At 34.4% G+C, this 13,526-nt stretch overlaps 1 long non-coding RNA gene across 1 annotated transcript; it reads left to right on the top strand.

Annotated features, from left to right (window-relative positions):
* The first annotated feature begins 6,568 nt into the window (after positions 1 to 6,568).
* LOC110474215 (uncharacterized) lies at positions 6,569 to 11,359 on the top strand. The gene is made up of 3 exons (XR_002466042.2): positions 6,569 to 6,716; positions 7,998 to 8,027; positions 11,327 to 11,359. It is a non-coding gene; the product is annotated as an uncharacterized LOC110474215 (long non-coding RNA).
* The last annotated feature ends 2,167 nt before the right edge of the window (positions 11,360 to 13,526 follow it).

Here is a 13,526-nt window from a genome sequence, read left to right as displayed (position 1 = left end):
TTAGACTTCTGGAGAATGCTGTTGATTAAATCAGCAAACCTTTATGCAAATAAATGTAATTTCACAAATTGCTGTCAGATAAAAGAGTGAGATAAGCCTGTACTTGTTACATTGTGGAAATAATGCCAGGCAATGTTAAGTAATACAGAATTCAACATCTTAATAATTTTCTTACTATATTTACAAACTATAGTTTTAATCGAATGATAAAACTGTAGACACTAGATCCGTCCAAGCGGTAGTTTTACAACGTTATTAATTTTAAAATTTGGGTAATAAATACAGATTTATTTATTGTTACCAAGGATTGTCATACTGGATTTTAGCCACGAGAGAGCGCAAAGCGCAAAAGGGAGGAAGGTGAAAACCCTGATTAATTCTGCTCGGCCCGAAAAACGTGACTTGCTATGGTTGAATTGCAGTTTAACGGCATTTGGAGGCCACGGGAGTAACCTCCTTGTTTTGTTCTTCTCGTAAATATTTTTGTGCGCTTTTTCCTTGCTATACTTCCTCACCTCACACTTTTGACGTGCATTATTGTATGTATGAAATGGATTTATTATTCATTATTTGTGCTTTTCTGAGGAAAAGTGTGGAAAGGGTCAAAAATAGAAGGGAATTGTTGTAACAACGTTTCTCAATTTTGAAATTTCTCATTTTAAGGGTCATGACCATACCTTTTCCAGTATTCTTGATCTTGTAGGACCACATATATTTGGTTCTAAGTGTTCCTTGCTTAATAATTTTGTGGGACATAAGAATCCAAGAGAAAGACATTATCTATTGTTTTTCTACAGAAACGGGATGGGAAATACATGTATTTCTAGTAGGAATGTATTTAATGTGGCTTTAGGGTATAAAGTATTTTTTTTAAAGAAAAGGCTGAGAAAGCTGAGCTATTATGGATACTTTAAAATATTAATTTAAACACTTCCTGTGTATTTATTTAATAGGTACAGAAAAAAAAGAAGCCACAGATTTATTTTTTTTTCTTGCTATGGTTTCATGGCTTCTTTTTAATACAAATATTTTAATATAAACTGAAGAGAGGATTACAATCTTAAAAATACAGGTACAGAGCTGATGTAGATTAAAAGCCATCATTGAGTGTCCCAGGAATTGAGCATTTTTGAAAGCATTAAGAACAGGTTTGATAAATTTGCAGCATATGTAATTAATAGTAGATTCATAAGATTATATGGGTTAACTGGGTTAGAAAAAATTCTGCTAAATATCTGAGTAGTCAAAATCAAGCTGTTGGTTTGCTTAGGGACTTTTTATTCATTGAAGACTGGGGAGGAAGGAATTACAGAGCCTTACCTTATTTTTTGGTAGGGGCTTTGTTTTGCCGCCTTTTTTCACATACAGAGCAATACTACTGACACCAAGGAGCTGGTTAGGTTCAAGCACTCTGTTCAATAAAAAGTTCAAAGGAATTTATGTGTACAAACATGCATGAAACAATGAAAAACGGCATCTATTTGAGATGTTTAGGACAAGACACGAGGCCAAAGTAATAAATCTAGTGCAGAAGATGAATAAAATTGAAGTTTCTGGAGAAAAATAATTAAGGTATATTTTCTACAGTATAAAACAAAATAGACATGTATACTCCCAGGGTATGAATTTAAAAAAAAAAAAAAGAAAATAGAGATAAATTTTTTTGTTGTTGTCTCAGACTTTTCATGTGTACTATGAAATACAGTTCTGTGATTTTTTAATTTCTTTTGTGGAGTTAACTATTTACTATGCTATGGTTTAATAGATAAATAAGATCTGGGAGCCCACAAAGTTGATTTGGAAATGTGAAATAATTGCTGTTTTCCAGAGCAAATCAGACACAAGCCACTAGGTGTCCCTAAATGTAAAATAAAAGCAGTCAAGAAGGAGCAGCAATGAAAGAGACTGGAAAACATTTCCTTTCATAGGGAACAAACTGACAATCAGTTACTGGGCACAAATGTTTGATTTGGCCTCTGATAAGCTAAGATTATTTTGAAACTTATTCTTACTTTATTAATACAAGTACAGTTTCATTTTTGTGTGACAGCAAGAAATTTTGCATGCATCATACCAATGAATAACAATGCTAGCAACAAAATAAAAACTTCAGAAAATCTTGGTTAACTTAAAATAGATTATAAAAAAGAAAACATCTATCTTTACAAGATTTATATGTCCTTGCATTATGTAAGGTCACCTTTTCTGAGCTGTCTTGCAGCACAAAGGGGTCAATGCTTTCTGGCCATAGGAGGTCAGTGGTCCCAATGACTGCATTTGAAGAGACAGAGGTCGCAGTGGAGGCAGAACTGTCCCCAAATTTAAGGACTGTCATCACATACTGTATGAGTAGGTGATCCTCTGCCTGGTTACTGTAGTGGTACAGTGACAGGTTTGTACATATTCAATTTCTATTTATGCAACACATTAAAATTCTTTATCTTTCTTTTCAATGCATTCTTGATTAGAAGATCCAAAACCACTGTACAGATACTGATTCCAACACTATTTGCAAAAGACAAATAAGTGGTACTTTTCTGAGTTTTTTTGAAATATAAGTCAAGGAAAGAGACATGTGAAGTGACATGCAAAATTTGTACACAAAACCCCTAAGGTTAATAAATTAATAATCTATTTATTTCTAAAGTTTAGGACCAAAATAAAAATTATATGGTCTTTTCAATGCCTCTAAGTATTCAATTGTGCGAAATTCTAAATTTGAGACATTTGTTTTTAGTTTGAATACCGCTTTTCTGCAATATAGTAAGAAGACGGTGATATAAGTCTATTTTTAGTCTAACAGCCTATTATCTCCTCTGACCATCATAAATATGACAGGTGGAATGTAGATCTATTACAAGTTCTTATATTTTTGTTTGTGTTGAAACTTTAGGACTTTTTATCGCTGTGGCTTGACTTCACTATAGTTTTGGAGATTAATAACAGATACTTCAATAAAATTTATATTCTTGATGTTTAATACCATGTAACATTTTGAAGGAGGGCCCTTCATATGTTTCCTCTTAGAAAAGGGTCAATGGAGTGTTTTGAACTCATTTATCAAGCTGATTCTTGTGAAGCCCAGAATACACAGTTGTGCCTATCTTGTGGTGGCAAGGACAAAACTGATCTAATTTGTAGTTCCTATCTTCAATATTGCTCATGGTATTTCAGGGTCAGAAATCAACTGATTGATTTTCTGCTTATCCTGTCACTTTGATGATGTATCTCTTGATAGCATATTTTGTTACAGAGTACATTATTTCTGTCTTTTATCACTTATGAAGTCTACTGAAAATTATAGTATACACCTGGGAATGCAGAATCTATACTTCTGAAAGGTAGAAGTGAACTGGCTAGGAAAAGTGATTTTTTTTTTTTTCTTGCTTTGCTGGTTGAATTCCTATTCATGGGTTTCAGGGTTTCTGTGTCATAAGGGTCACATAATGATAATATATCTATTTATCTTTGAATTTGATCAGAAGAGTACGTAATTTTTTTCTTATACAAGAAAAATTCTTCTCCCACTAGTTCTTACTTTAAACCAGTAACTGGCTTCAAGGGGAATGACAAAACCACTTCATGACCCACTCTTCTCAGGTGACTGGCAGATTTCTTCATGGGCAAGTGCTAAGGAGGTTCTGATGGATTTTGGTCAGCTGAAAAATTCACTCTCTGAAATAATTTGCAAAGGAGCAAATTTGCTTTCTCTTTAAGGGAAGAATCTCAGAAAAAATGTAGTTAAAATTTTGGTGTTTCAAGGCCATAAGTTCTTTAAAACCAAACATGGACCGCATAAAATTAGCCAAGAAAAGGGAGCTTCATGATGGTCTCAGACAAAATTGTAGGGGATGCAAGGAAACTGTTCCTACATTCTGTATTTGTAGTAGCAATTGAAATTTGGATTTTTTTTTTTTTTCTCACCAGCATTTTTTAAAATATTCCCTTCTATAACTGAAATATCTTTAAACAACAATAAGCTATGTTTTCATTTTCCTGTGAAAGTTGGAGGTTGTCTCCCACAGTTTTTTGCAATCGGTATTCAAATGTGCTGTGATTTCCTTTTGCAAAATAGCATATTAGAATCTATGAGTTCATGACTTAGTTATAGCAGTACAAGTATCCTGTAGAGGAGAAACTTCCTGAAAAGAACAATATGTAGTTTTAATGCCAAATCATCAGAGTGAAACATCCTAGTAACAGACATCCTTAATAACAGCATTATACCCAATTACTCTCTTCGGTGGAATAGTGAACTTAAACTATAAGCAGTTTTGAAATGGCTTAGTTAAAAATGCAATGTAAACAATTAATTTTGCTTTTTTTCCCCTACTTTCTTGATTCTTCATATAGGTCTGTGATGTTGGGACCTTTTAACTGAAGTCAACATATAGGGCTGAAGTGTTATATTAAATATGTAACACAGGCATTAAATAATAACTGTAATGTTGAAAGGGGAAAACTTTGGGGATGGCATGGCAGAGTGATAGGGTAAGTGTTTGAAGTACTGAAGCATGGATTTTGTCCTGCAGCTTCTACTCCTATGCCCTTTAGCCAAACACCATCTTGACAGCTTGTTCCAGCACAGTGCTTCTCACTATTCTTTTGTTAAGTATAATAAATGCTTTTTCCAAATGAAAGAGCATTTGTGCGATCCCTGTTCCCAGTCCACAGTGACCTTCTGCCTATGTTCAGGTATTCTCTTCTTATTTCTTACCATAAAATCATAACATCTTTCTAATTGCTTATGTAAAAAACAATCATGGCATCATCACAGTAAAATAAATTAACAATAATGGCCATAGTTGCAGCTGCAATCCAAGGATTCAAGGAAGAAATCAGCATTTCTTATGATGGGCCCTGATATCTGAGAATGGGCATGGAAGAAAGGAAGAAGAGCTGAGTTTGTGCAGTTCCAGATGGATACAGAGGTGCAGCTGTGTAAGTTTTATTCATGCTAAGGCTTACTGTGAACTCTACTTTCATAACCTTACTAAGCCGTGATTGGGTTTTGTCCCAAGTAAATGTTGTTTTTCATGTCATCCAAATGCAACTTTGGCATCAGTGCCTTATCCTGGGTGTACCAGACTAGCTTTGTAAAATTCACTAGAGCTCCATTGTTTGCATAAGGTGGAAACCTGTTTCTAAGATTATCACTCTGCTGTGGGAGACTTGTTCAGAACAGAACTCAGAAGAGAGCTATGCAAATATATTAATCTAAAACAAGACCAAAATGCAATAGGTTAACAACTTCACATTATGGCATGGTAGCGTGATCCTGAAACAACATAAGTACTTCTTAAACTACACACGTTATGTATAGAGACTGTAATTAAATTTATTTCAGTGTCTCTCTTAACAATTTGACCTTGTGGACTAACAGAATCACAAGGAAGGAAACTCTCAATATAGTCTAGTCCAACATCCCTGCTTTAAACAAGGTCAGCAAGAGCAGGTTGCACAGGATTGGGATTCAGTCATGTCTGTGATATTTCCAAGGGCAAAAACCCCACAGACTTTCTGAACAACCTATTTTACTGTTAAAACTACACACACAGTAAAAAAAAGTTTTCTGTTTCTGTGCATTTCAGTTGGTACCCCTGGCCTGTTCACCTGTTTTTAGATAATAATCAGAAAAGTCAGTCTTGTTTACACCTCTCATCAGGTTTTTATAAACATTGATTAAACCCACCCACCTCCCCAAGCTTTCTCACAGCCTGGCTAAACAATCTCAGCTCTCACCTGTATTTTGAGGTGGGCCATCTTGCAGATCCAGTTTCTTCGAGCTGCAGGCAGCCACTCCTGAACTCCCCTGTGATCCAAGGACACTCTCCTACTTGAATTCAAGACTTCAGCCTTCAGCTGTAATATGATGGAGATTCAAAAATTTAAAAAGTAAAATATTCCGTGTCTGTGGAAATAAATACACTGTTAACCTCGATTAGAAACCAAAAAGAAAAGAAAGGCAATATAATGTGAACAAGTAGTCATAAACACGATGATTTTTGTAATGTTTTCAGTGTTGTTGAGTTTAATAATTTAAATATTGTTGCAAAATGTCTTAGCATTTCATGAGACTGTTTATTATCTTATGAAGTACTGCAACAGAGTGAGAAATTCATTAAGTATAATAAAATTCAATTGTTGGTGCAATATTTATTTATACTATTTTATAAAATTACTTAGGCTTAGCTATAGCATATAAAGTGTTCTCTGTGACTCTACAGTAAAAGAAAAGAGCCTTAAACTTTCTGTATTCCAAATTGGTTGCTTTGCAAGTATCAAAATCAAAGCTTAAGAACTCCAAGAATATGTTCTTAATAAAATAGTTGCACCGAGTTTGTTACTTCTGGAAAAGATGGCGTTAGGAAATGTGTTTAGACTAGAGACAGCTGCATGCAGCAGATAAAAGCTGAGGAAATGAGGGTAAGGAAATAGTTGTAATATTTCTCCTTTCCTCTTCCATGTATGTGTGTAAAGAGGGAGAAGCAATTAGTCATCTCTGCTCCATCAGTTGATTGGCTTCCCTCCATGTGAGCCATGGGAGGAGCGTGCTGCAAAAGTGAAACACACATGCAGTGAGGGAGCAACAGCAGAAGAGTAATTTAATTCAAGCCAAACTATTTCTTCTCGTTTTGTATTTTAAAAAGTCCTGAATTTTAATGTGTGGTCTTTAAAATATTTTTCTGCTGGAATGGAACTTCTCTCTGTAAAAGGTAGGTATTTTTATTGAGCTCCTTCATCCATGTGACAAGTGCTTAGTACATATAAGAAGTAACTTCAGAGAGCGGAGATGTGCGTTGTTCATTTATGTTGATGGGAGTATTTCTTGCAGTACTTCCTCCGAGGGAAGTATGTAAATTGTGCTCTCTCATAGAGCAGTTGAATTGCTGCAGTGTTTGGCCTCCGTAACTCAGCAACTCTTAGGCCCCTCAGCATTTGTGTTGAAAGTTTCCTGGACGTCTGACCTGATGGGATTATTCAGGCTGACAGACGTTCTGCCAAATATGGTGCAGTTCCATAGAGTTCTTGGGGATATTTAGGGAGAGATGAAAGCAAGAATAAGTAATAGGAAAGTACAGGTGATTAAGCAAACGGAAAGGATATTGGAAAACAATGGCAATCTCTCGGGAACCTTTATGTTGTAAAGTTGTGGACTCATTATTTTGTTTTATTGGCAATTACTAGGTCCTAAGTATAGCAATAAAGTATATGATGTATATGTGAATATATTCATAGAGCAGGTTTAATTATTGTAGGACTACAGTGATGTTTCATTCAGATTAAACTGAACTGTGATAGATGTTTTGACATGGAAGGGAAATTGAAAGACTATTTAATATTGTTTACAAGACTAAATTTCCTGAACTTTATTTGTCAGACACTTGATACAAAATTATGTCCAGGCTAAATTTTCATACCTATGACTACCTGAATCACAATCCTGTTAGCTTCAGAGCATTTTTCATTAATGGAAGAGATACCATAATGTGGAACTTTAAGTTGTTGAGCAAAATCAGAATTTGAAATGTTCACTTTTTATTTGGTAAGGAGTTTACTCAAATATGTGTTTTCTAATGGGCAGAATAAATACACTGTAGTAAAGGATTCATTGTAAAATGATAGAAGTTATTTTAGATTATATACAGTCTTCTGGGACTATTGCAGGGAAGAATTAAGAACTGGCATTATGAGGTGATGAATAATAAGTATAATACCCTTCCTGGACACCTGACCTCCATTTTACCCTCTGTGTTTATGAAGTTCCTGTAAAGTACAGAGTTTTCACATGTCTTCTTTCCCAAAGAATTCCAAACAGTCATATTATCTTCCACAGTGATACTTTTTAAAGATTACTTGTTTTCATTTTTGGTTGAGTTTTTTTTATACCACATAAATCCCTTAGATTTTATTTTTCATAAATCTTATTGGAAAACATTGTTAAGGTATTATCTAAAACTAATAATATGGTTTGCTTGATTTTTTTTTTAATACAGTGAAAAAAGGAAGGCTGGATAAAACAACTGGTAAGTCTGGTTCCTCCTTCAATTTCTGCTTTACATTTTTCTTTCTTAGGCATTGGGTTCTGTATCACACTGAGGAATCATTTAAGTTTGGGACTACTGTGGTGCATTGGATCAACAGTACAGTACAAAATGTGTAAAGAATTGTGCATATATTTTAAAGATAAAATTATAAACCAATGTTTTGAGCTGAGATAATTTGTAATTTTAAATTATGAAACATTATTGTCTTGCAAGCTAGTCATATTTAAAATATATTTCTGCTACAGCAAATTTTTACATAATTTGATGACCTAAATGTGTCACTAGCCTATAGAAATGTTTTTTAAATAAGGAGTGTACATTACTTTAGCTTAGCCAGGCTGGGAAAGAGATGGTGTCGGAATTTTCCAGGTGAGGAAATACAGACAGGTGACACTCATAGGCAGTTATAGCAACCAGGTGTATACCCTCGGCAATAAATATGGGCAAAACCAAGCTGCCCAGGTCTACGCAAGTCTGTCTTTAGGACCAAGACTTAGCCGTGGAGGAAAAGAAAGTCCAAACACAGCCAGAGGTTTCTCACACACAAGTGGACTGTGAATCTAAGGACTTTAAGAAGTTTGTAATTACTATTTCACAGGAAAAGCTGATCTACAACTTAAGCAGTGAAGCAAAAATTGCCAGTAGATGTCTGGCTAATAGATGTAAGGTAATTAAAATTGCTCTAAAATTATCTGGATTAAAGAAAGGTTACCTGAATGGATAAGGGTAGAACTGCTAGTTCTTCTAACAGCAGGCTATGAAATATGTATGCCAAGTGTAGACTGAAAAGTCTTTTCTCTTTCATTGAGATACTAATGCAATCAGAAGAATGCTATGTTATATTTTGTTAATACTAAAGAGGTGATGATTTACAGAACATGATTATCAAAATAATTTGATAAAATGTAAATAACTAATTTTCCTTTAAATGCTGTTGAAGTCTGATTAATCCTATAAGTACTGGCAATGAAGTTTGAGTGGCATATCCTCTGATAATTGGTCATGTTTCCTTGGGCAGCAAAATTTTGTAGGTGGTGAATGAGAGCAGTCTTGAAATGTCCACATTTCTCAAAATTCTGTGATTCTCCTGTAGTTTATTGACTCCTCTGAGTAAGCTGCTCTCTCCTGTTTTGGGTTGAAAGCTGAAGATACGAGCAGGTGGATATTCTGCCCTATTTCTTTTCACAAAAATTGCATTATGTGCCTTCAGCTTTTGACAGGTAGTGGGTTGGAAGCTGCAATAATGGCTTTGTGGAAACAAAACTTCTTATCATTTAGCAAAATTGACAGCTCCTTTCCACTGCCAGGGTATTGTAATAATATTCACCATTGACAGTGTTATTCTTCAAGGAGGTTACATATTCAGTTATTTAAAAGGTAGAGTATCTACATTTTCTTATTTGACGTAACTCATGGCATTTAAAGAGGGTGAATTAGCAAAAAGCACTGAAGGGTAAGATTTAGATCCAGAGAAGAGCCAAAGAGGCCAAGGAACTATTGAAGAAATAGCTATTTTAAAAAGCAGACAGCAGGGTTTCAGGCAACACTAATGCAGGCAGTCCACAATATTTTTTATATTTCATGCTAGAAAAGGAGTTGCAAAAGGATACCAGTTGATTAGGTTTGATCATCTGGTGTGGCACATAGTAACATGAAACTTTCAAATGGGAAATAAATTAGAGATGAATATGAAATAATGCAACAATGAAACTGAAAAAATTGTGGGTTCAAGCTTCTACCTTGTACTTTATGGCTTCATTTAAAGGAGAAGCCTTTTATTTATGAGGCAAGTTGGTATTGTAGTTTTAATTTACATGGGTATTCTAAATGGCTGAAGTTAAACATTGTAGGTTGCTATTTTCAGCCAAGCAATTTAGAGTTCTTTTGAAAATTTCTCAAACTTTGAGTTGCAAGTTCTCCCAACTATAAAAAAGTTTTGCAACTACAAAAGATTTTGCAAATTTTTTGTTTTGTTTGCCTCAATTACACAGAATGGTAGTGTGTGAACTGTGCCTTGTTGATGCCACTTCTCACACGTAAGTTACCAGACTTCTAAATTGATGTTGACTTTGTCGCCTTTTTTTCAGTATAAAAACAAAGTCATGTTTGAGAAGACTGATCCACTGAGTTACAGAAAATAAATAGATAACATTGGGCACTGTTTACTTTTTGTATTAAAAAAAAAAAATTTCCGTTACATGATATCTTTAGTTCTTTGGTCAAATATTATAATTGGTCCTAATAAAGATCTGCATCCAGGATGTACACAGCCAATGCTTCTCCTTCACACCTTTTGTTAAGTGCAGTGTAATTTGATATGATTTATTCAGTGATCTGTTGTAGACATTGACAGCTTGCCTCCAGCTCCTGGTGTTTGATTGACCTCTGGTAATACAGACAGTTCAGAAATTTTGTTCTTGAATATGTCTTGTATATATGTGTTTTGGCAGTGCTTGTATTAAAAAAAGAAGTCTTTTTTCAGTCATGTTTCAATGTTAATCCTTGCCTAGGATGCTGGAGGATAGTGAAGGATGTGTTACATGCATGCAAACTAAAAAGCCATGTTCATTGAGATGATAGAATGTGCCTTTGCAGCCTTAGATTCCTGTCTCAGGCCCTACAGAACAAAGCCTTCCCTCAGTTTTTTTGCTTTTTCCTGTCAGTGATATTTTCAAGCACTTTGAAATTTTAAAAGTTTTATTCTTTTTGCTTGTTAGGTCTGATTTTATGAATATTCACACTGTGCCTTTACAGAGGCTTTTATAAAAATCTGTGAGTTCATTTGGGACTGCATCTGAAACACATTTTGCTGCTGCATCTATACACAGAACTCGATTCATGCACAAAGACTGAATTACATGTTGCAAGTCTGCCCTTGCCTTAATTGGACATAAAAGCCCATTAGCCAGCGCCCAGTATTATCGTATCAATTAAAAGGCAAAAAAATATCCTAATTTGCAGAAAAGGAGTGTGTACTTGTTTCTTGTGAGAGCTGCCAGAGAGATGGATAAACAGTAAAAAGCTGTGTCTGGAAGCTGATCTTTAAAATATTCAAATTTACGATTATATTTTATCCCACCTGTCATGGGCAGAGATTTTCCTGTCATAGTCCTACTAAAACTAATAGGAATTTCCTTGTTCACATCCATATATTTGACCCACACCAAGGGGAGGTATGTATGAGGTGTGAGTTAAACCCTTGCTGCCATATTTGTTTTGTTTTCATCTTCTGTAAGGAGCTAAATTGGGGTTTAGTGTGATGGTTATTTGTTTTTCAGACACATCGAAAACTTACGTTGTTTTAAAAGTCCAAAATTTAAAAAGCACTACAATAGATAGAAGAGGAAGGGAGCCTTGCTGGGAACAAGACTTCATGTTGTAAGTAAAAGGGAATTCTTATCAATTGATTTTGTTGTATCTTTGCTGTATTTGTATAATGTAGAACAATTTAGTGCATGTGAGGTCACGTACAGAGCACAAACAAGAAACAAGTATCCAGCTTGGAGAAAAGATGCCAGACTAATTCTGGGGAACACAACTAAAGTTAATTTTGCAAGCCACGTGGCAGATCAAGGCGTGCAGTCAACAAGGTGAAGAATTTGTCTCCAAATTTAATTTCATAAAATGTTTTAGCAATACATTGCTAAAACGTGCATGTTTTGCATACATAATACATGTTTTAGCAATACAAAAAGAAATGAGACAATAAAGAACTCAAAACTGATCCTCACACAGATTGATTTTTGTTTGCTCTTTTTCATTATGAATTATTTTATATGTTAATTTATCTACTTAACTGTCAGTTTAGGTACTTTATTTACCGTTGACTCATACTGGTTATCACTTCTGTCTGCATATCTTTCCACACTTCACTCTCCATCTTGTTATTCAGTTGTTATCCTCTTTTTTGTAAAGCCCTGTATCCACCTCACTGGTCAGGAGGGTCCAAACACTTTTATACTGACTGACATTCTGAGGAAACCTGCTTTCAACTTCCAAAGCAGTTAAACCAAATAAATATAATTTGATTATATTTGATTATATTCAATTAGATTATGAGTTAGTACATCAATCTCCAACATTTTTGGTCCCTCCTTTTTCCCTGCACAAGTCTTTCTCTGTGATCACACTCTTGTTGTGGAAACTTAAATTTTATTCTTGAGGTCTACAGATGGTTGAAATATGGTCACAGAATTAAATATTTAATTTGCTTTAGTTATTTTTATGAAGAATATCCTTTTTACAATTTTAGTTTTTTTCTATTCCAAGTATTCTAATATTTTGTTGAAAGAATGAGTTCTTTTGCATCATTTTTCCATACTTTGTGGTTATCAAAATGCATAAATATATTTTGATTGTATGCTGAAACTGAAATTTTGATTGGAATAACCGCAGCATGCTCCTCCAACAGACTCTTCAGAGCCACAGGCTCAATTATCTACAGAGGAGGATCATATCTGGTCTTGAAAATGTTAAGAAAAGTTGTTATCAGCAGCTGAACTTTTTAAACACCATTCTTACACTGCAGCTTACACTTGTAGAAAAGATATTCATGTTTTAGTGTACAGGAATCATTGTTCTATAATAATACTCTGTTATGATGATTATTTCAGAACTTTACTGATTTAGACATAATAGTTCTGTAAATCATTGGGAATGGATTGGATGACAATGTAAAAATTTCTCAGGAAATGGATCAATTAAACTTCAGCACTAGCCCTGTCAGGCAGGATGCAATTAAAAAATATTTTATAGTGAGTGTGTATAACCTAACCTCTAAATTTTCCTGAGGAATGTGTTAATGCTGTTTAAAACATTTTGTTTGCTCTTGTTTAAATGCTTTTGTTCATATTATATGTAATTGAATGTTCCATGCCATCATTAAAAATTACCAATTTATTAGGATTATTTTCTTAATTTGCAGTGTGCCAATTACCAAAGAATTACTAAACCACTTCTGTAGCGATTACATTACAAGATTGTTGCCAACTCATCTCTACATCTGCTGCCTACTCATCTATACAACACAGCAGACTTTGAAAAGGGATTATAAACGAGCATTTACAAATATATTTATCTAGATTTATATAAGTGTACTATAGTTCATTATCTTAAGGACTCTGACTCCATGTCTGCCAGTAAAAACTGTGTTCCATTACTTGCAGATATTACTGGCTTGCATTTTAAAGGTTGCACGTTGCCTAACCTTTCAATCTGTAGTTTCACTGTTCAGTTGTCAGTTTAAAGGTTGTGGTCCAAAAATACTAGAAGATAAAAATTTGCAATTAGTCTTTGGTAGTGCATTTATAAATAGAAAAGCTGAATAACACAAAAAGTCAGTATCTCTAGTCAACTGCATAAAGCAAGTACAGCAGAAAATTAGACATTGATGTAGGATGGTTTTTGTGAGCAAAGTAATGATTTAAGTAGCTGTCTCAGAGGTGGCACTTGCCATTCTCTGATCTCATTTGTTCTTTT

Source organism: Lonchura striata, chromosome 11 (genome assembly GCF_046129695.1).
Source record: "Lonchura striata isolate bLonStr1 chromosome 11, bLonStr1.mat, whole genome shotgun sequence".
In the NCBI taxonomy this organism is placed as follows: domain Eukaryota; kingdom Metazoa; phylum Chordata; class Aves; order Passeriformes; family Estrildidae; genus Lonchura; species Lonchura striata.
This window is presented reverse-complemented; position numbering and strand designations above follow the sequence as displayed.